Raw genomic sequence first — 23,583 nt, 5'->3', positions numbered from 1 at the left:
CACCACAGTTCAAAAGCATCAATTCTTCAGTGCTCAGCTTTCTTTATAGTCCAACTCACATCCATACATGACCACTGGAAAAACCATAGCCTTGACTAGACAGAACTTTGTTGACAAAGTAATGTCTCTGCTTTTTAATATGCTATCTAGGTTGGTCACAACTTTCCTTCCAAGGAGTAAGCATCTTTTAATTTCATGGCTGCAGTCACCATCTGCAGTGATTTTGGAGTCCAGAAAAATAAAATCAGCCACTGTTTCCACTCTTTCCCCACCTATTTGCCATAAAGTGATGGGACCGGATGCCTTGATCTTAGTTTTCTGAATGTTGAGCTTTAAGCCAATTTTTTCACTCTCCTCTTTCACTTTCATCAAGAGACTCTTTAGTTCTTCTTCACTTTCTGCCATAAGGGTGGTGTCATCTGCATATCTGAGGTTATTGATTTTTCTCCCAGCAATCTTGATTCCAGCTTGTGCTTCCTCCAGCCCAGTGTTTCTCATGATGTGCTCTGCATATAAGTTAAATAAGCAGGGTGACAATATACAGCCTTGACATACTCCTTTTCCTATTTGGAACCAGTCTATTGTCCATATATTGCACCGACTAATTAATACATTCTGTTTCACCAGTGTGCTATTCCAATTCACCACTGGCGGAAGTGTAAGTAACTAGACTGCTCCCTTATGCCAGGGGCTATCTGTGCTCCATTCATCACCAGCGATTTGGTCCTCCTACAAGTCAGGTGGTGATCCAACTCCAAAATCCCATCTTATCATCTGCTTTCTCAAGTCTCTCCTTGCTCCAACTGTGCCAATTTGGGTTTTCCAGGAAGCAGACTAAGACAGGCTTTAGTGTTCAGGATAATTATGAAGAAGGGCTCTTGGGATCAATATCTATGAATTGGAAGGGAAGGAAACAAGACAGGGCAGACGGAGATACTGATCTGAGATGCAAACTGGGTAAGCTCAACTAACCCCACTGGGAGCTCTTTAGCAGAAATGGCCCATTGCAGTTGTCCTGCACAGGGCCAATATAACCAGGCTTCTCCATCCTTCCCTTGATCAGTCCTTGGATTTGGGCCACTTGGGAAAGGGGCATCTCCTTGGGCAAGGTGGCTCTTTGCAGGTGAGGCCAAACCTGAAGGAAATGACAACTGACAGATGCGTGTCAACCACAGTCCTCATGACTGGGCAAAAGATCCTTCCTTGACGGGCATCTGGTGAATGCATCTCAATGTCCACCACAGGTGTCACGCCAGCAACCTACTCTCGAACTATTCAGGTAAAAAAAAAAGTTAATTATGCTATGTGTGCAACTTTTTTGTAAGCTTGAATACTTTCAATTCAAAACAAAAAATAAGAACATGCTAACATAAATTAAATGTGACTAAGGAAACATCTAGAAAAGAGCCTTCTGTTGCCGGTACAAAGAAAGGGGAATGGTGTTGAAAGATGAAAACTCATTTGAATGAGTAAAATATGGATCACCAGAAAAGTCAGTGGGAGGTAAGACTGAAAAGGCAAGTTGAGGCTTCGTCCTTGCTGATACAACATACTTCAGAATAGGGTAATAACAGAAAGTGCTTATTTCATCACAGCTAGACCTGCCTTTAATTTCACCTCACCTCTTCTGAGTAGGTGAAATCTTCTTCAGATTATTGTTAATGGTTACTGTTTCTTATCTCTTCCTTTTGTTCCTTTCCTCTCCAAGTCCATCACGGAACTTGAAATGTGAAGATGCAAGTCTTTGCTCTGCTTCCTATACCAGGATGAAGATTATTTTTAAAATTAATCTCTGAGTCACAGAGCGAGGAGGGAAAGAATCATTTTAATCTCTTCTTTTCCCCCCCTTCATAATCTGCTGTACAGCTAAATCATTTTTAAAAATCTGTCTTCTTCCCTCTTCCCCAAGAATCATTTGCCTTTTATTTTTCCTTTGGAAACAGTATTTATAAACCCTCAGAAGCTTCTAAAACTGGAAGAAAATTTCCTTTGCTGAATAGACCACCAGCTCAATTAAAGGCTTCTGTCAGCTGCTTTCATGTAAGTAAATCTTTTTCCTGATAATTCTGACTGTTGGGGCCTGTAGCGATTGTGCACAGTGTCTCTTCACCCCCTTCTCACCGTGTCATCAGCTGTACCTGTCTGAACTTTCCTTTGCATCTCATGGGCTGCAGAGAAGACACTCTTGTTTTCTGTGGGAGATGCAGTCAGAGTCTGCTGGCCTTCTTTCTTTGCAGCATGCTCCAGCATGCTTCATGCTTCACTATTTGATCACAATTCTTCAAGGGATAAATAAGCATGGAAGCAGTGAAAGCTACATGCTTCAAAACTTTCGTTTTAAACCCATTTTCACACTAAACATTGAAGAAAAGCCCTACCCAGCTAAGTTACTCAAAAAATAGGGAGAAAGTTCTACCTGGGGTAAAGCAGGCACTTACAAGGAATATCTGTGAAATGAATTGAGTGAAAGAAGAGAGAGAGCTGGCTTAACTTCAGGAAACCATGGTTTAAACAGGCAAGCTTCTGGGTGGAGATATTAATAGCACCCCTTATTTATACAGTCGTTTAGCATTTTCGGAGTGCTTTCACACACATTATCTCCTGAGATCCTTGGAACAAGCCTTTAAGGGAGTAAGACATTTTAACGATAAGATTAAATGACTTGCCTGGACTCTTAACAACTAGTAAGTGGCAGAACTGTGGCCAATACCAAGGTCTGCTGACTACTGTTGGTGCCAGAATACTGGATGGATTTTTCTGATTTCAGGGTGGAATCCTCAAGGATTACTAGGGGACTAACTTAAAAAATTTCATAGACTGTTTGAAAGTGTGCTCATACAAAAAAATTCACTAGACTGAGATGCCCTTAAGCTCTCCAGAGGAGTAAACACCAAGCAGACCAACCTGAATTAAAGTAAAGATAAATTGCGCAAAGCTACGTGAGTGGACAGAAGTATGGCAAATGAATTTCATTCTGTACTGATTTTTGATCATCCTTTTAGGTGGTTAGTCTGAAAGACACTTGAAAGAAGGTGAGCTTGGAACTGTGTTTTATTTCAAGAAAGAGAACCATGAGTTATGGCTGTTTCCTAAAGTCATATAACAATAATTTCCATGTTCTTAGCCTCTTTGCTAAGAACGTGGAAAACAAAACTGAGACCACTGTTTTGTTCTACATTTGACAAAATGGTAATGAGGCTAAACCTAGTGTAAAGCATATAATTCTGCTTCAAAACCTTAAAAAAGAGCCTAGGTCAGAGAAAAGAACAACTAAAATAATCAACGATTTCCTAAGAAGATAGTTGCTTTAAAAATAGGAGTAAAGAAGTGGATATTTGGAGGATTCTTATTTACCTTTTGAAGTTAATGTCATAGGAGCAATTGTGATATTCAAAAACATTTCATTTTCAACAAACATCTTAGTGGGAAGACACTATATTCAGGTACTATGCCCCAGACTAGAGTTTACAGTGAATAAAATGTAGACGTTCACAATCATTGTCAGAGAGTAACAGGCTGGATGAATCTTTAGTCCAATCCAGCATACCTTTTCTTGTGTTCTTTATGAATTGGCATCAAGTTTACAGTGAAGTCTCTTGGGTTTGGTTGGTATGTGTTGGTTGCAGTCAACCGTGGTGAATTTGCACACAAGTTCTTCAAGCAGCAAGTCTGAAGGACTGGACTCTTCATACCATGTGGAGGATACAGTGAAGTTATTACAATTAATAACCTTTCTCATTAATGTTTGTTTATCTGGGTCTTTCACACACCATCCTTCTCTAAGTTCTCAGCATTTCTTCTGAGTTAGCAAAATACAGATAATCCCTGAATGAGAGTTATGTTCCCAAACTTTGATTTCTAATTTAGTATTTGAAAGTGAAAATGCATTTTTCCCAGAGAATGTGACAAATACTGGTTAGGTTCTCAAGCCAACTCTTAGAAGCCCATTTAGCCCACAAGCAGCTGGACTACAAGAGGATGAGAACTGTGACCTACAACATTGTTTCCATGGGAAAATGTGCTCTACAACGGAACAAGGACTTCCTTCCGCCAACAAGGACTTCCTTCCGCCAACAAGGACTTCCTTCCGCCGCCACTTCCCACCTCGGTGAGCAGAAGCCACTGTGTTGACTACAGGACACGCGGCTCCTGCGAGTGGGCAGCTGGGTGCTGCAGCAGCCTCGGAGCCCGATCCACAGGGCACAGGCACTCTCGCACCTCTCCTGCCCTAGCCCTGTCGTCAGTGAACAGGATGCAGGCAGGTGTAGTGTCTTTTCCAGACCCACTTTCTCCAGAGTAAGGCTATTGGGTCTCTTTTGTGGGCTGGGGGGGTTCAAAGTTGGCTACATAATTTCTGAGGCCTCTTATTCAAAGAGGAGGAAAAAAGAAAGTTACTAAAATACAAAGCTTTTCCCCTTTCTTTCTGGTCTCTCTTTACTTACAGTGTTTAGTCAATAATTATAACTAATATTCTAAGTAAGGAAAAATTAAAAACAAGTTGTCAGCATGTATTTTATACTTTTGAATTGTAAGATGCAAATATACTTTGAAATACAAACATGAGTGTTTACCTCCTATGTGAAATCACTAAAATGATCCAATTTCCATGTTGCAGCTCTTATGAGCATGTGTTTTGATCTCACCAGAGCAGTGGAAAACAACTAACCGTTAGCAGCAGCAAACTAACTTAACCATTATTTTTTCACTTCTTGATACACACATTCGACCAACACTGTCTACCTTTGACTTACTGAAGTATAAGAAAGGGCTGAAAAGAAAAAGAAAGATTTTGGGCCTGGAAGGAAATGGCAAGCCACTCCAGTATTCTTGCCTGGGTAATCCCATGGACGGAGGGGCCTGGCGAGCTGCAGTCAATGAGGTTGCAGGGTCAGACACGACTGAGCAACTTAGCATGCATGCAGGTGGTTGACTAATAAGGGGAGGTAATACAGGAAAGGACATGATAGGGTTCCTTGATCTTTTGTGTTTCCTAGAATGCCTTCTTTCTGCGTTTGAAGCAAGTCCTGGTTCCAATGGAAACATGGCCTCTCAGAGCTGTCAGCACCCCCACTTATTCAGTTGTAAATGTATCACACCTCGTACTTCCTTGCTTTGTCTCACTGAACTCCAGTGCATTGTGAGTCCACCAGAATCCTGTCCTTATGGGGCACTGAGAAAATTATATGTGAATGGGGTGGCAAGGAACGGTGGATATGCATTGCGTCTACCTCCTGCTCACATGAATGCTCCATTGTCCCATCCAACTGCCCTACAAAACATGAGTTCAAAGATAAACTTCCTAGGGATTTCAAGATAGTGAGAGAGAGTATTAAACCAAACATAGGGTCTTTTTGAACTTGGGTCCTGTGTAATGCCCTGGATATGGGGTGAGGGTCAAAGATTGGGAGATAGCCTGGGGTGAGAATTAACAGGATAGAGCTTCCCAGGATGGGCAGGTGGATCTTTTAAGCCTCCTAAGGGTCTGGCCATTTCCTTTCAGAATACCACTCCTAGGGTACTCTTCACTGGAAACAGTGAAGGCTTCAGTCAGGTCTCAGAGATGGGTACTGGCCTCTGGGGATGACATCTTCAGGGAAGGTTGTTCCAATGGTGGTAACTGACAGCTGGCAAAATATGTCAAGTAGGAGATGGGATTGTGGCAGGTATACCTAATAAACAATATTATATACCAGTTGATAACTTGAGCACTCAGAATGACCAATGTAAACAACATCTTCAGCATGTTTACTTAGAGTTACACATAGTGATTACCTTCTTCCCCAAATGGCAGATAGCTCGACAATTTGGAGTGCAAAAAGGAGGGGAATGACCTTGTGTACTGAAAGCTGCTTTGTCCTTACAATTCAAAATATTTATCACTCAGTGGATGGGCTAAGGAACAGTTTGTCGAATCTTACTTTAATTTGCATTGATCATGTGCTGGAGGCCCAGATTGTTCTCAAAAAACTGAGGATAGCCATAGAAGACTTTGTGGTCTCAAGAGTTAATTTCAAAAATGTGGACTATCTCCAGAACTCAGGAGCATCTCTTCTCAGGCTAACAGGGCTCTCAAGATAGGAAGAGAATGGACAGAGTGTAACAAGAAAACCCTCAGACCAGATTTCTCTAAAGCCGAGCGTCACCATAGCTCTGCTCCCTCTGAAAAAGTGTGGGTGTATCTATGTTGCCACAGGAGCTACACTCTTGTATTAGTCATTTAATTCTACCATTTCTGCAAATGTATCCCACTTCCAGAAAATACTGACTGCCAAGGCAGATAAATTACAGGGAGGATCCTTTGATTATTTGTTGTTCTTGTAAAATTATCTGAATAGGTATTTCCCAGAATATTTAAGTGGTTAGTTACATAACCATTATTCAAAAAGTAAGTGTACAGATTGAGATTTTGTTGCAAAGAAAGCTAGGTTTTGTCTAAAAAACATAAGTAGCTTATGGCATTGCAGCTTTTCTCCAAAATTCTCTTTATCATAGCCTAAGAGAATGAAATAATGTTTATAAAGTGTTTATCTGAAAGGGGTTACTTGATAAAGGCTATTACCAGGAAACTAACAATAAATAATAATAAATAAAGGAAACTAATCCTGTATTTCCCTTAAAAGCAATGGTTCAGCAGTCACTAGTTCAGCGTTCAAAGCAACCTTACAGAACATAACTACCACAAAGAACAAGAATCAGCTGGACTTGGCAATGAATTTCTTCAGTGGAAAGTTGTTCTTTTATTTACAAAGAAAATTACAACATATTCTTTTAGAAACCATGTCTAGAAAAGCAATCATTTTAAATTAATAGTGTAAATACTGACACATGGGAGCTTCCAATTAAAGACCTTGGGTGTTATCACCTCTCTATAGGCCCCTCCTCCCCCCACCCCAAAATTCCTTTTATAGCATCCCTGACAGGTGCCCATTGTTTTCTGATTGAATGCTTCCAGTGATATAGAACTCACTTCACCAGGAGGTCCTGACCACGTGGCTCAATTCCAGTATCCAAAACTGTCCTTTCTTACGCTGAGCCAAAATCTTCCTCTCCATAATAGCCCTCCTGATGGTCTTATATCTGAACTCCAGTGCAATATGGAATAAATCTACTCTCTGCATAACAACCCTTTAGCAGATTGCTTTTCTGCAGGTTAAGCAGACCCAATTCCCTCATCTTTTCTTTAGAGAAAAAATGGTTTCCATACTCTACCTGGATGTCTCTTTCTAAAGAATTCTGATTTGTTATGCAAGGAGCTCTTTTAATGTTGTATCTATATTTGAACACATGAGTTCAGAAATTCTGAACTGAATAGCATAGGTCTAGTGCCCCTGTGACTTGAACACTGTTTTGCATTAACATAGTCTACATTTTGTTAGGTTTTTTTGGTGGCAGCTCACACTGTATGCATATCTCTAACTTATAGTCACACTATCAGGTCAAGTCTCCCAAATCCTGGCCCCTTTCAAATGATTTCTTGAACAAAGATACTATGCCTTGTATTTATTGCAACCAGATGTCATCTTTTTTAAAAAAAAAAAATGATTTTGAGTAACTATTCTGTCATCATATTCTGATCTGAGTTCTGTATCTTCCTCAAATCTTAACTCAAAACATTGATAAAAATATTGCCCAAGTCTTGACAAAGGAGGACAAATCTGTATCGCTTTTCTTGAGACTAGAAGCCTCAAGATTAATGTCTCTCCAGTAATTAGCACTCTGAATCAAATTTTTTCTACAATTATCTAAACCCATATTTCTCAATCTTATCCACAAAAGTACTTTGACTTTTTGAGATGACCAAGACTACACTACCCGATGTTTAGTAATGTAATAATCCTATCAAGAAAGGAAGTGGTATTTCTTTTGTCATTATTTACTTGAAAAGAATCTATGATGACTCTTATGAACTGTTACATTTCCCCTAACATATGTTTAATGATTTACATTAGAAAATTTCCAGGAATTGGCATCAAGTTTAGTGGTCTATATTTCTAAAATCTGCCTTACCCTCCATCTTTAAAATCAAGATACTGACAGTTTATTTTCACAGAAAGATAGTAAGTGAATTGGAAAAAGATCAAACAAGTAGCCTAATGAGGGAATCTAAACTCAAACAGGAAAAATGGGACCCACCTGGTTGACTCACAACTTTCCCTTCATCAAGGCTAGTTGATTTGGCTTCAAGTATCACTTGTATTAACATCCCCTTTCTATGTCCAGTAGAAACACATTTCCTCTCTCTTCCATCCCCGCCCTCCTTTTCTCACGCTTAAAACACAATTTGAACTAGGTTTTCTGTCACTGTAACAAAAAGAATTCTGACTTATACAGAAAGAATGGCTCCTTAAAGGACATCAGAGTATTGTCACCAGAGTAAGACAGACTGGATGCACGGCAGAAAACAATATAGATGAATCCTTCTGCCTTCTTCCTGTTGCCATCTTCTTGTTCACCTAATCTACCCTTTCCATTCATTCCAGAATTACCATTCTTAAATACTAGTTGAATTATCTAAATTCCTCTCCTTCTGCCTTTAGCATAAATCCAAAAGTTCTGGGATCCAGTCAAGGCCTTCTCAATTAGGTACTAACTTGCCTTAATTTCCCCAGTCCTGTCAGACTTTTTTCCAAAGCGTGTCCAGCACATTCATGCTTCTGTACATTCTGCCCTCCCATCTTGAAATGTCTTTTTTCCTCATACTTTCCTGATGGAATCAAGCCCAGCTCAAATGCTCTGTCTTCGGGTTGAAACCTTTTTGGTATATCCAGACCTTATCACTTGTTCCTTCTAATAACAGCAGATACTTTGCACTTCTGCTCAGGGAGCCCTCATTTCAAGCTGCCTTATGGTGGACTTACCTGCTTCTTTCCTACATTCTTCCACTACAACGGTGGCTTTCAAACTCTTAGCAATAACACAGCTCAAAACAATAGTGAGCAATAAGTAGCACTAAAAGTAATTCACTCAGTCGTGTCTGATTCTTTGGGACCCCATGGACTATACAGTCCATGGGCTTCTCCAGGCCAGAATACTGGAGTGGGTAGCCCTTCCCTTCTCCAGGCGATCTTCCCAACCTAGGGATTGAACCTGGGTCTCTTGCGTTGCAGGTAGATTCTTTACCAGCTGAACCACCAGGGAAGTGCTACTGTGATCCAATTAGCATTTTTATAGATGCCCTACAATTAGTTCATCAATTCTAAGAAGTACTTCCTCTATTTGAATATCTCTGAGATTAGGATGTAGCAATAGAGTATCATTATTTGGATGGTTTTTGCTTTCTTAATACTACATAAAATAATGGTGTCATAATTGATGACATTTTAGATTTGTTGGAATAAGATACATAACCAAAACACAAGTTTCACAAAACAATGTTTTCACCCTTTGTTATAGGCTATGCTCTCTAGTTTTTTTCTATTAAGAAAAAAATGCAGATCTTTTTTTTTTGGTAATATTCATTTATTGTATTTAATGACTTCAATACACCATGTGTTACATACAGCACAAGATATCTTTAGTTGTGGGATTCGACTCTTAGCTTTGGCATATGGAATCTATTTCCCCGACCAGGGATCGAACCAAGGCCCCCTGCATTCGAAGTGTGACGTCTTAGCCACTGGAACACCAGGGAAGTTTCTCTTGGTTTATTTTCTTTCTTATTCTATTTTTTTGTTTGTTTTTATGAGAATAGCAAAGATAAAGGAAAAGTGTTTGTCGCTGTGTTATGTCCAACCCTTTGCAACCCCATGGACTGTAGCTATCAGATTCCTGTGTACATGGAATTGTCCAGGGAAGAATACTGGAGTGGATAGCCATTCTCTTCTCCAGGGGAACTTCCAGACCCTGGGATGAAACCCTGGTCTCCTAAAATGCAGATCTTAATCCACCAAAATCCACTATGTATGGCAGTTTGAAAAACTACTGAGAACTTAAACTCTTTACAGCCACACAATAAAGAACTAAAACTGACTACATTAATGACGCTACAATCCCAACATATGCTTAAACATGATTTTAATTTCAAGAAATTTCTGCCCAGAAAGATAAGTTGCAAATAACTAATGCAGTTTCAAGACCTTCCTCAAAGTCCATTTAACCGAACAACAAAGAGACCTAGCCTTCATCAAGGTAAACAGCCCCTCCTCCATAAGATTACTCTTGGGTTTATCAAATAACTTGACTTTTTAAGGTTTGCTTCAAAACTCTTCCCTATGTCTACTAATCCAAAGATTTGTTGTTTGTTGTTCAGTCACTCAGTCGTGTTTGACTCTTTGCAACCTCACGGGCTGCAGCATGCCGGATTTCCCTGTCCTTCACCATCTCCAGGAGTTTGCTCAAACTCATGTCCACTGAGTTGGTGATGCCATCCAACCATCTCATCCTCTGTCATCCCTTTCTCCTCCTGCCTTCAATGTTTCCCAGCATCAGGGTCTTTTCTTATGAGTCAGTTCTTCGAATCAGGTGACCAAAGTATTGGAGTTTCAGCTTTAGCATTAGTCCTTCCAATGAATATTCAGAGTTGATTTCCTTTAGGATTAACTGGTTTGATCTCCTTGTAGTTCAAATATTATATCACAAAATGTAGTCCTATCTCAAACATGCTTTCATTGAAAGACCTGTTTTTAACCCTAATTCTCTGAAGCTATCCTATCCTTGACCTCTTTCTCTAAGATGCTACTAAAACTCTTGTCAACAAATTTGGCTTTGCTTGATCAACAGGTTATTTCGGCGGTCTTTGACACATTATAAGATCCCTAAGGGAAGGCACAGTGCTTCTTATTTATTCTCTACCCTCTCCTCCTGGTGTTCAAACACTGATGGATGCGGGAGGAAAGGTGTCTTATGAATTTCAGGGGAGCTCGAGAAGGCAGAGCAGAGATGTATAGTGGTCAAAGAGAAGGAGCTCTTGTTGCAGAAAAGCGGCATTCACAAATAAGAAATCCTGTGGTTAGGACAACCCTTCCCTTTTTCTTAGTTTTATCTACTCACTGTGTCCTCTTCACACCTGCTATTCAGACGGTATTATTTTAAATATAAAAAAATATAAACGATTCAAACTCGATCCCACTCAACTTAACTTCAAGCTAGTATGTGAGCTTTGAAGTGGTGTTTGCCTCCAGCTTGAAGCTTGAGGATGTGCATAATAATGGATAAAGGGTTGCCAAACGTTTGGTTCTCACCAGGAATGGTGATTCGGTCACTGAAAAAAATATGTTGACCTGCGTCTCTAATTTAATAAATACCTACTACATTTCACATAAATACTGGAAGGCTTCCTGGATTCACTCAGCCATACTAAAATAAATAAATAATAAATAAGCTTGCTTTTTGTCCTAGTGGACCCAAGAAGGTACCAATCTACATTTCCCACTTATCTCACTGTACACTCTTGTCCAAATTCTACGCTTCCCTCAGACTGGCTTAGTCCCAGTTCCTGCAACAAGCCAGGTGCTCCCCTCCTCCATGTCTTTGCTCATTCTGTTCCCTCCAAAGGAACAGCCACCCCCGCCCCCCACCTCCTCCGGTTTCACGGGCTCCTTATTTAGCTGAAAGGTCAGGGGTGGCAACCCCATTTAGAAGCCTGCCTTAGCACTTAACCTTTAACGCGTTTGCCTTGTTCCTTGGCTGTGGCCTTCTAGCCCATCCATCTTCGGTCCAGCTTCCTAATTCCCAGGGGATGGGGAACTCCTATTCCTCTAGGTCGTCCAGTCCCATGCACGTAGTAGGTGCGCAGTAAACGCTCACAAAGAGTTTGATCACTATGTGCTCTAACGCTGGGGCAAGTAGCAGAGCGAAGAGTGGCTGTCTGTTCACCTCCTCGCCAGCTCCCTAGCCCAGCCCAGCGCATCCAACCGGAGGCGGGGGACAAGCCCGCGTGCCTCTCTTGCCGCCCCCGCGTCGCGCGGAGCCCAGTCACGGGCGTTGGAAATTCCGGCGCGTGCCGGCGCGCTGGGCCGGGCGGGGGCGGGGGAACCCGTGGAGTGAGCCTGTGACGTACGGGGGCGTGGCTCCGGAGCCCCGCCCCCTCTTCCTCGCCCTCTCTCGCGGGTCGGGGTTACATGGCGGCGACTGCGGCAAAGCGAGAGCCTCGGAGACGCCGCTGCCGCCAGCACAGCCGGAGACCTGAGCCGACACTGGGGGCTGTCCGTGGGCCCCGCACTCCCTCGATGAGTCGGAGAAGTCCGGTGGGTATATGTGTGTGCGTGTGCGGGGCGCGCCGGCGGGGCGGCTTAGGAGGGCGCCGCGGCGGGCCCGGCGGCTGAGCCGGCTCTCTCCTCCATTGTGTGTGACCCTCCGGCGGCCGTCGCTCAACAAAGGCGCTTTTGTTCGATCTCCCGCCCGCCCTCGGCCCGCCCGCCGGCTCGCTCTCTCGAGCCTGGCCGGCGCGTCCTCACGCGGGCCGCCGGCGGCGGGCCGGGGTCCCCGCGTGGGGCCGGCAGAGCGGCCGGCGCGCCCCTCCCACCCGGCACGCCCCTCGCGGGCCGGGTTGCCGGGCCCGGCAGTGCCCGCCGGCCTCGGGCCCGGCTTGCCGGCTGCCTCCTTGTCGCCTACGTCTGGCTCCGCAGGTTCGAAACCCGGCCCGGCTGGCGGCGGGCTGACGCGGGGCGGCGGCCGGGAGGGGCGGCCCGCCCCAGCAGCGTGAGGTGGCGCGGAGTCTAGCCTTCCTGGCACGCCGCCTTTCGAAATGCTCCCGCGTCTCCTCCCCCATCCCACTCCGGTGACTCGGCCTCAGCTGACTCCGGCCGGGCAAAGTCTCCCAGTGCACTCGGCACATTGCGTAGCGCGCCGCTCACTAGACTCGGCGCGGAGCCCCGAAGTCCTCTGCCCGAGTTGAATCTGGCCGCTAAGGAGGTACAGGAAAACTCCTCCAAATCGGAATTCCTAATTTCTTCCCCCTGCGTCTACTACAGCCTTGTCTGAGCTGCGTCCGGGACGCGCAGCGGTGGTGGTTCGTGAAAGTCCCCAGATGAAAACTTGTTTTGTCGGTTCACTGAAAAAGGGCTTCCTCGCTTCTCGGTGCATTTTTCTCTGACTTGGTGAGGTTCGTTGAAAAGTAAGGATTTTTTTAGCCGCTTTTTGTTCCTTGATAGGTAAGACTGCTTCAGGTGTTAGGTGGGAGCGCTCCGAAGCAGGATCTTTTCGATTCCTTTCCTTTTTATTTCTACCTTTGCTCGCTCATTGGGAAAGGTCCACTAACGTGAGGACACTTGTGTGCGGCATTTGCAGCACAATTCGTGTTCTTTTCCTTCATCGCTAAATGCCCTCCAAAGGCAGTCTGAGTATTAACTTTTTTTTTTTTTTTTTACAGATAGAAGATGATTTATCAGGGGAAAGAAAAATTAACAGGGGACTAAATAGAGCAATAACAGCTTCAGAGTACTTTTCCGATTGTTTGAGTGGTCTAGCCTTGTTATTTTTTAAAGCTCTGATTGGACGCATCCTCTCTCTTGAACGTTGGGGAACTGAAATGGAAAGAGTAGTCTTATTAGAAGATTGAAGGGATCAAACAGGACTGGGCCCTGAAAGGAAATTGCCTCTAGAGTTTCTTCTTAGAATGTCAGATATTTATGTTTGAAATATACTTGCTAATCGGTGGCAGAGACTTTACATTTCTTGAATGGGTAGTTGTTCAGACATGTTTAGGAAGGGCTTGATATGTGCCAAAGAGCAGAGTCCTTTCACATATATGTGCTACATCACTGAGTAAGAATTCCCTTGTGAAACTTGTAAAATTGCTTATTGGTGTCCTAAGTTGAAGAATCGCAGTCGTCTAGGAAATATACCAGATTTGAGCAGGACGTGTTTTAATCACCTAAGAATTACTGTTAGAAAAAGAGCTCTGGGAAATGGAGGATTATTTATAAAAACCTTTATCTATGACCATATTTTGTAATTCAGTTATTTGCAAAAGAGGATTAAAAATGTTTGCTGTTTTCTGTGACTAAGAAATAATCCAGAGAAGATTGATTTGAAGATCAGTTAATTTTGTGATAGAAAAAGTACATGTTCTAATGACAAATGTTAGTACTAAAAGTGTTACAGCATTTTGCATAAGTTCGTTTAAACATCGTGAGAATTCATAACTGAGAAAATAGTAAGGTTTGCTGACTCAGGGTACATTGCTGAAGGGGATGGGGTCTGGTAGGAGGAAGCTTGTAAGTGCTGCAAGTTTTGAGTTGGGTGATGACTCATCCTGCCCACGGACTGCTACGTGGCCCTTTTTTTTTTTATACACTGTATTTTTTTTTTTTAATGATAGGCTAAAATACTCCTGTCTACATTATAATTCTCTCTCACACCGAGGAGCTACAGATTCTCTAAAAAAGGAATGGCTTCTGAAATTGCATTTTAAAGGGATATCATATATCCTGCAGGTGGAATTTGGTAACATTTGTTGAAAAGAAAGGTAAAATTAATTGCTAGTCAGTTGGGGCAATGAAATATTTGATCCTATGGGTTGGCCAAAAAGTCCGTTTGGGTTTTCCTGTAAAATGTTAGGTGAAAGCCGGAGCGAACTTTTTGGCCAATCCCACAGCAGTTCCTTGGCTATTGATGAGAGAGGTTTCTTATGGATTTTTTTACAGATAGTACTTTTATGGTATAGATAGAAATTAACCTCTTTGTTTTCATTGGTAATGTAAAAGTTAACTATACTATCTAGAAATTAGTTTGTGTTGTAAAAGTACAGCAGTGTTTAATCAGATACAGCTCTGAACATGAGCATTTCACTCTGGTGGAATTATATGTAGTGCTTTCTCCTTTTTTCTAATCTTTATTAATTTAATAGACTATAATATATAATAATTTAATTTAAAAGTTAAAATAGGTATTGTTACAGGCTTTTCATCAGTCCTTTTCTTAGATAAGCTGATTGTACAGTTCCAAATTTAGGATTTACATTGAAATTTGGTAATAAAATATTTTGATTGATTGTAGAAAGCCATTGTTTAGCAGATTGACCTAAAATAAGATTGAGAAAAAAAAGGATTGAGAATAACAATATGTTTTAAAAGTGAGAAGAAAAACTCGCCACTCTCATATTTTTCTTTGTCTGTACTATTTATCTTCTCAGTGATTTATTTGAATGGTTTTGTGGGCAGTAAAGTGTATTAATGTGAATTAAATCTTTGGAGAGATTTTGGAAGAACCTTGCATAATTTATATAGGGGAACTTTAGTAAAGTTTAATTCAAACTTTAAAATATACTTCCTACTAAAGGAAATATAAAAGTACAAGTATGAAAGTATTAAAGACTTTCAGAGCCTTTTAGAGGTTGAACGTGTATTTCGAGTGTGTGTGTGTGTTAAGAATGTAGGTAATTACCTGTCATGCTTAATTCAGAATTTATAAACAAACTGGTTGTGTTAGTCTGTCTCCCTTCTATGAGGTATTGACTTATGAAATGATGATGAGCCTCCCTGTTGCTATCCAGTTCTGTGTTTGCATTGCCCACTTGAATTCTGTGTTACTTTAGGGCCCCTGTTAAAATAGAAGATGCCTCAATAGTAAATTCTTTGTAGCATTGTTGGCTTCCTACTGTCAGCTCCTTCAGCCTGTTTTGTGGGCTGTTAACATTACTCTATAGCCTGCTAGAGATACAGAGATTTTGGTCCGTTTTATTGCTAAGAATCCTGATTGAGACTTTACAAAAACAAAAATGTTAGTGTAGTTACTGTTGTTTTTTTTTTTTTCCCCCCTTGGGAGTTGCTTTTCATGTGAAACTGATGCCTTTAAAGTAATAGTGGCATGGGCAGAGTCCACCAGTGTTTTTTTTTCCTTCTGAACTGAATATTTGGAAAGTGTAGTGTATCCCCTTTGATACTTTCTAAAAGGTTTATCTTACATAACATGTCCACCTTTTAAATCCATTTCTGAAAAGGTATATAGAGATTGTGCAAATAACATTTTCCCATTGATTTTCATTTAAATTTGATGTCTTTTTCATAGGAGAAAAAAATTTATTTCAGGAAAAAAAGACTGTCTCTTCAGAATGTGAGAAATCTATGTGCATTTAATTCTGTACAACCATAAAACTATAAAATGTTAGTTTTTACGGAGGGGTCATGGACATTTTATCTTTTTGACTGCTCAAGAAACTGAGGCCCAGAGTGATCTAAACTCTTGGTACAGGGTGATTTCTGGACCAGTAGTATTAGCATCATTTGGGAGTTAAATGCAGAATCCTGACCCCCATCTCAAGACTTATTTAGAAGCTACAGTTTAACTAGATTCTCAAGTGATTCAAACGGTATGTTCACTTCTGGAAACACTGCTAAGTGATGCATACATAAGTTGCTCCGCTGGTTAGTGACTGACTCAGGTCTTCCAAGTTGCTCTTTCCATTGATTCTCCTAAAAAACGTCAAAAGGAAGATTGAGAGTCTAATCACTGTCCAGTAGAACTTTCTGTGATGATAGAAGTATTAGTATTTTACTCTGTGCTGTCCATGAGATAATCACCAGCCACATGACAGTTGAGCATTTGACAGGTGGCTAGTGTACCCAAGGAACTGAATTTTTAATTATATGTATTTCTAATTAATTTATTCTTGGCTGCCTGAAGTTAGTGGCTACTGTATTGGACAGCACATATATAGATGATCTTTGCCCAGATTAAGTTTAAAATTATTTAAGCTGTAATTTAATAACTGATTAGGCTTAATTTGGGATTCCCTGATGGCTCAGATGGTCAAGAGTCTGCCTGCAATGTGGGAGACCTGGGTTCGATCCCTGGGTTGGAAAGATCCCCTGGAGAAGGAAATGACAAACCCACTCCAGTATTCTTGCCTGGAAAATCCCATGGATGGATGAGCCTTGCAGGCAACAGTCCATGAGGTCGCAACAAAGTCAGACAGGACTGAATTGGAGTGATGGTAGGTTTCTAACTACCTGCATCCCTAAAATGCCTTGGTATTAGTTTAGTCTAAATGCCTAGGTATTAATTTAGCAATGCCAATTTTCTGATATACTCCTGTGTTCAATAGTGTAGATAATCTAAGCTGCAAGAATATATCTATTTCCCCATTTGTCTCAATCACTTGGATTTAAAAATATTAAAAATAACCTATTAGGGACTTCCCTGGTGGTCCAGTGGCTGAGACTCCACACTCCACAACTGAAAATCCCAAAGGCTATAACTAAGACCTGGTTTGGCCAAGTAAGTAAATATTTAAAATAAATAACCTGTTAAGTAAATGGTCCTTAATTATTTTATGGATAGCATTGAGGGGACAGTTTTCACCTCTGGCGTAGTATCCCCAGGTTTTTTTGGCATTTGTCAATAGCTGCCAGATTGATCTGCCTTTTTGTTGTGTTATTTCCAGGTGTAGAAACCTTCCTCCTTATGCAGTGGGAAGATTCTAACCCTCGAGTAAGTCAGAGTGACCTGTGTCCAAATCTTGACACTGACTATATGCATGATTTCGGTGAACTTGCTTTATCTCTTGGAGCAAAGTGCTCTTGTTTGTAAAATGAGACTTAAAAGGCAGTGGTTCTGAGTAACAGAAATAGTTTTTTACTTAGAAAATATGTGTGTGTACTCAGTCATGTCTGATTCTTTGTGAACCCATAGACTGGTAGCCCTCCATTCTCCTCTGTTCATGGAATTTTCCGGTCAAGAATACTGGAGTGAGTTGCCATTTCCTTCTCCAGGGGAGCTTCCTGACCCAGAGATCAAATCCACATCTCCCACTTCTCTTGCATTGTAGGTGATTCTTTACTGCTGAGCCACCAAGGAATCCCCCACTTAGAAAATGCCTGGCACTTAATGGACACTTGGTAAATTTGAATTACCTTCCCTTTCCCTTGTTCTCAGCTTCTTACAGCCTGTGTTTAGTTTTATGTTTAAGATTCTGATTTTAAGTCTTGTTGGTTCCCCCCAATTATATCACTTCATGCCTTGCTTCATTCGTGTATATCCTTAGTACATTCCTCCACTTGTGCTCTGAATTCCTTCTCTTGATCTTTTTTGTAAGATTTTTTTATGTGAACCATTTTTAAAGTCTTGATTGAACTTGTTACAATATTGCTTCTGTTTCACATTTTGGTTTTCTGGCCAGAAGGTATGTGGGATCATAGCTCCCTGACCAGAGATCGAACCATCACCCCTGCATTGGAAAGTGAAGTCTTAACCACTGGACCACCAGGGGAGTCCCATTCTCTTGACTTCTTAAGAACTCATCTCTTGCCTGCCTCATGATTTTTGCCCCTTGTATTGGACTGTCTTTGAAAAAGTGAAAAGTAAAAGTGCTAGTCCAACTCTTTGCAACTCCGTGGACTGTAGCTCTCTAGGCTCCTCTGTTCTTGGAATTATCTAGGCAAGAATACTGCAGTTGGTAGCCATTCCTTTCTCCGGGGGATTTTCTTGACCTAGGGATTGAACCCGGTATCTTTATTGATATACAAATGTGCTATAGAGCTATACTATACTATAGCCACTAGCCACATTTGACTATTTAAACAGAAATTATCAGTTCCTTAGTCACGCTAATTGCATTTTACTTGCTTGGTATCCATGTGTAGCTATTGGCTTCTGTACTGGGCAGTGTAGAAATCTCTTACAAACCCTCTCCTGATTCCACATTTTTCTCTTCTAGCTATTGCCTCATTTCTCTAGTCCACTTTCAAGCATATTTTCAAGAACTGTCTTTGTGTTCTCGCTCCACTCTGCTTTGTTCTTCCAACTTCAGGCTTCTGTCACCGTCTCACTGCTGAAAGTACTCTAGTCAAGGTTAGCAGCAATACCATTTACCAAATCCATCCTAAAGGATCTTATAGCAGCATTCAGTATTGTTAACAGTTTCCTGCCTATTCACCTGCTTCTCTTAGTTTATGGGACACATATTTTTGTTTTCCTCCTACCTCACATCTTGTCTTACTTTTTTTACAGGCTTCTCTCTCCTCTCCTGCCTCTAAATAATGGCATATCCCAGAGGTTGGCCCGGGCTTCCCTGGTAGTTCAGCTGGTAAAGAATCCACCCGCAGTGTAGGAAACCCAGGTTCCATTCCTGGGTTGGGAAGATCCCCTGGAGGAGGGCAAGGCAAACCACTCCAGTATTCTTGTCTGGAGAAACCCCATGGACAGAGAAGCCAGGTGGGCTACAGTCTGTGGGGTCGCAAAGAGTTGGACGTGACTGAGCAACTAAGCACATAGATTGGTCCTGGACTGTCTTCCCCTTCTCTTAGTTCTTTCCATAGATGGTCTCATTCAATTTAGTTTTTAAGATACTACCTACATGTGAATAATTATCAAATATATGTTTCTGGTTTAAATATCTCACCTGAATAGACTTAATGTGTCCAAAATAGAACTCCTTCTCTTATAGTGTTATCCCAGTTGCCCCCCATCTCAGTAATTGGCACCTAGGAGTAATGCTTAAAACTTACGTTTTCCTTTATCCACTATACCTGATCCATCACCAGGTTTTCTTGGTCTCCAAAATATTTGGGTTGTCCTCTTTTTCGTCCTCATTTCTACCAGCCTGGTCTCAGTCGCCATTATCTCATGTGGCCTGCTGAAATAGCTTTTAACTGGTTTCTGCTTTCACTTGACCATCTTCTTCAGTGCATTCTCCTCCCAGTAGCTGGAATTATCTTTGAAACATGGAAGTGCAACCATGCCAGTTGTCTGCCTAAAATTCTTCAATAGCTTTCTTAGTTATAAAATTCTGAATCATGCTTCGTGTTCACATCAGTCCCTGCTTCCTTTACTAAGGATGCCATCAGTACACTGGTTTCTTTTCCTCCAAAATTCCAAGTTACATCCTGATCTAGATTGTATTTGCTTTCCCCTCTGTTTGGGATCCTCTTTTTCCATCTCTTAGTAGTGCTATTTCCGTCTTACTATTTGGGTTTCAGCATCTTAGATGGCCATTTCCAAGCCACTCCATCAGAGCACTTGGCCAAACCTGAAGTTTATACTCACTTGTTAGGCTTTCCTCATTAGAGTGTAAACTGTTTGGAAGCAGAAGAACCTTAATTGTGTTATTCTCCACTGTGCCATAGAACAGTGCTTGACACATGCCAAGTGCTCATCACATGCCAAGTGCTCAGTAAATTTTTGTGCACCTATAGAATGTTTGGCTTCCTTAAATTTCTGAAGGGAAAAAGTATGTTAAAGACTGCATTGTAGTCATTGTAACATGATTCTGAACTGAGTTTTTTAGCTCTCTGAACATTATTGCTACAGTTGCAAAAACTTAAATGGGATTTGAGTATTAGATGGTAATACTGTGCCAGTGTCAATTTTCTGATTTTGATGATGTATTCTGGTTATGTGGAAGAATGTCCTGTCTATAGGAAACATACTAGGGTTGGGAAGGAAGGTGTAGTGTACTTGTCAGTAAATTACATTACTATTAGAAAGAAGATCATGGGCTTTGGACTGAAACCTGAGGTTCAAATTCTGGCTCTCAGTGTGTGTGATTTTTTTAATGCATTATTTAAATTCTCTAAAAATCTCAGGACCCATTTTGCAGTGTTGTTAGGAGGATTTAGTGTAAGAATAGTATGCTTCACACATAATACATTCTTTTGCTTGCTGTTGTTCTATATTTAAAAAAAAAATCTATTCTCATGTTCAGTGCTGTGACTTCCTTTATAATACAAATTTTTTCATTAATTGCTTTTATAAAAGCTGATAATGTAAGATAGATATGTACCAGATAATGTTCTTTAGACAACTCAAGTTAGAACTTCTTGAACTGTATTCCATAATGTAGTTTTTAAATTCTTAAAAACTGTCTACTTTTAAGTTATAAAGTAGAACCTCTCAAAATTATTTCAATTAAAATATGTGGGAAAAAATAATAAAATATGTCTTTGTCTTGAGTAACATGGTAAGTTTTTATCTTCTTTGAAAGTGTCAGTGAATCTGTGGTGAGGTGAGGTGAGGTGAAGTGAAGTTGCTTAGTCGTGTCCGACTCTTTGCGACCCCATGGACTCTAGCCTACTAGGCTCCTCGGTCCATGGGATTTTCCAGGCAAGAGTACTGGAGTGGGTTGCCATTTGAATCTGTGGTATTTAAATGCTAATGTATTAGTTTGTATTATTATTGATGTAAAAATACACAAAGACTGCCTAGCAAAATGAATCATTACTTATAATTGGTGATTATTATTTAGTTTTTTCTTATTCTTTCCCTTCACTCCCCTTGATGGGATGTTATTAAGTAAACGACCAAAAAGGAACTTCCCAGGTTGCTAAGTGGTAAAGAATACACCTGCCAGTGCAGGAGATGTGGATTTGATCCCTCGGTCCAGGAAGGTCCCCTGCCGAAGGAAGTGGCACCCACTCCAGTATTCTTGCCTGGAAAACTCCATGAACAGAGGAGCCTGGCAGGCCACCGTCCATGGGGTCACAAAGGAGTCAAACACGACTTTGACTAAAACAACACATACAGCAACGACAGATGACCAAAAAGAGAGAAAGCGTTTGAGGATGACCCCTGAGCCTTTTAATTTTTTTCAGTCTATTTTTCACAGTTTACTTTCACAGTCTGTTTTGAATAATATAAACTACTTCACTAACACTGCAAACCTTAAGACTGCATGATTCAGGTTACCCTCTTGTAACACACTGTGCTCTTATGTTTTACTTCTACATATGCTGTAACCCCAATACATTATTATTTTTGCTTTAAACAATCAACAGTCTCTTAAAGACACTTAAACATGTGGATTTTTTTTTTTTAAGGCTTTGTTTTTTCCAATTATTTATGCTTTCTGCAGGTCTTCCATTTGGTTCATCTTCATGATAACAAACTTCTTTTAGCATTTCGTGTAATGGGAATCTGTTGGAGACAAATTCTTTTCACTTTTTTCTCTTTGAAAATGTTTTTGTTTTGTCCTTTTTGAAGTATGTTTCCCTTGATGTAGACTTCTGGGCTGGTAGTTTCTTTCGACACTTGAGAGATGATGTTCTGTTGTCTTTAGCTTTTGTGTTTGTATTGTTTTTCCCTAGTATATACTTTTTTTCTCTTTCATAGTTGCTTTTAAGAGTTGCTCTTTACCTTCCCACTCCCTAACTTTGAACAGTTTATGATGTGCCTAGATATGAGTTTCCTTGTATTTATCTTGTTTACAGTTCATTGACCTTCCAGGTCTGTGAGTTGATGTTTTTATCAGTTTGGGGAAGTTTTTGCCCATTGTCACATCACATACTTCTGCCTTGTCAGCTTTGTAAATCATGTCAGCTTTCTCAACTACTTTTCAGCCTTGCTCCTGGCTCTTTGGATTACTTGGATATTTTCTTTGATTTCCAGTACCACCTCAGGTTTTTACATCAGGTTTTTGCCCATTTTCTTAGGAAGAATATTTGCCTTATACTCAAGAGTGCCTTTGAGGGATTTATCTCATACTTCCTGTCTTGACCTCCACCTTGAGAGGGCATCTGTCTTGGACAAATGGATGCCCATATGCTTCATGAGTTTTTCTCTCCGCTTTCTTGACTTGGCTTCAGACTTGTACTTTTAGTGAAGACCCATGGGGAAGGATTGGCAGTTAGGGCTTGTAACTGGGCTTCCTCTGAATTCTAATCTGTTACCTGAATCTGTTTGCGGCAAATATCATTGTTTATAAATTTGATTGGTTTCTTCTTCGTCCTGTTAGTGGGAAATATCTTGTTCTCTTGCAACTTTATGAGAAATGAGAATAGCCATGTTCTCTTGTGTTAGGAAGGGCTTGACATTTTCTAGAGCTTAGAGTTGTTTGCATCTTTAGCTTTCTGATGTATTTCTTAATTACAGTTCTGTAGCTTACTTAGTTTATCATGGTTTATCAGGAGAGAGTAATGGTGTCTTGCAACTTTCTGCATTTTAATCAGAAGTGGAAATCCTGAGTCTTTCACTAAACTTAAAATATTTTAGAGCTGGATGAGATTGTAGAAATCATGTAGTTTAGCTACATCATTTTCCTGATGAGGAACTGAGACATAGTAATATGAGAGGCTTTGATTACAAAGCTAGTTTAGCCACAGATCCTTGACTAAACTTCAGATCACTTTAGTTCAGGTTTTTTTTTATTATGGGGTTGGTGACATCAGATGAGAAGTTTTCAACAGTATCAAACTGTCATGTGACTCTGATAAGAGACTTATGCTTTTTTTTTTTTTAATTTGGCTGCATCAGGCCTTAGTTGCATCACATAGGGTCTTCGTTGCGGCTCACAGGCTCTAGAACTTATGCTAAATAGTTATGATGCCTGGGTTTCATTGCTCCATAGCATGTGGAATCTTCTGGGACCAGGGATTAAGCCTGCGTCCCCTGCATTGGAAGGTGGATTCTTAACCACTCGACCATCAGGGAAGCCCCTACTTATACTATTTTCTACCTTACAAGCTCTCTTGTTTAGGTTTGGAGAAAATGAGAAACAAAGGAGAAAAGATATTCCAGAAAAACTGTCTGCCATTCTGAATCACTTTTTTAAGAAATTGGGTGCACTCTTAAGTAAGCACGTGGTTGTCTCCATTTGATGGGGGTCCAGACATGTTTTATGTGGCCTTGCGCAATGGGACCTTCAGACCCTCACCAGAGTTAGCTCAGAAATGATAGCTGTTGTATTTGATGCTAGTCTGAAAAGGTGTGGTG

The 23,583-nt window shown here is 40.8% G+C and overlaps 1 protein-coding gene across 4 annotated transcripts in view; it reads left to right on the top strand.

The window, feature by feature from the left end:
- The first annotated feature begins 12,094 nt into the window (after positions 1-12,094).
- MAPK6 (mitogen-activated protein kinase 6) overlaps positions 12,095-23,583 on the top strand; it is a 31,604-nt gene continuing 20,115 nt past the window's right edge. The window contains exon 1 of one of the 4 annotated variants that reach the window (XM_020910500.2): positions 12,095-12,185. The gene's annotated coding sequence lies outside the window, so the exon portion shown is untranslated. The other 3 variants (XM_070469269.1, XM_070469271.1, XM_070469270.1) reach the window with 3 other exon arrangements.

This window comes from Odocoileus virginianus, chromosome 6, assembly GCF_023699985.2.
Source record: "Odocoileus virginianus isolate 20LAN1187 ecotype Illinois chromosome 6, Ovbor_1.2, whole genome shotgun sequence".
In the NCBI taxonomy this organism is placed as follows: domain Eukaryota; kingdom Metazoa; phylum Chordata; class Mammalia; order Artiodactyla; family Cervidae; genus Odocoileus; species Odocoileus virginianus.
The sequence above is the reverse complement of the archived record's forward strand: the minus strand, read 5'-3'. Positions and strand labels throughout refer to the sequence as shown.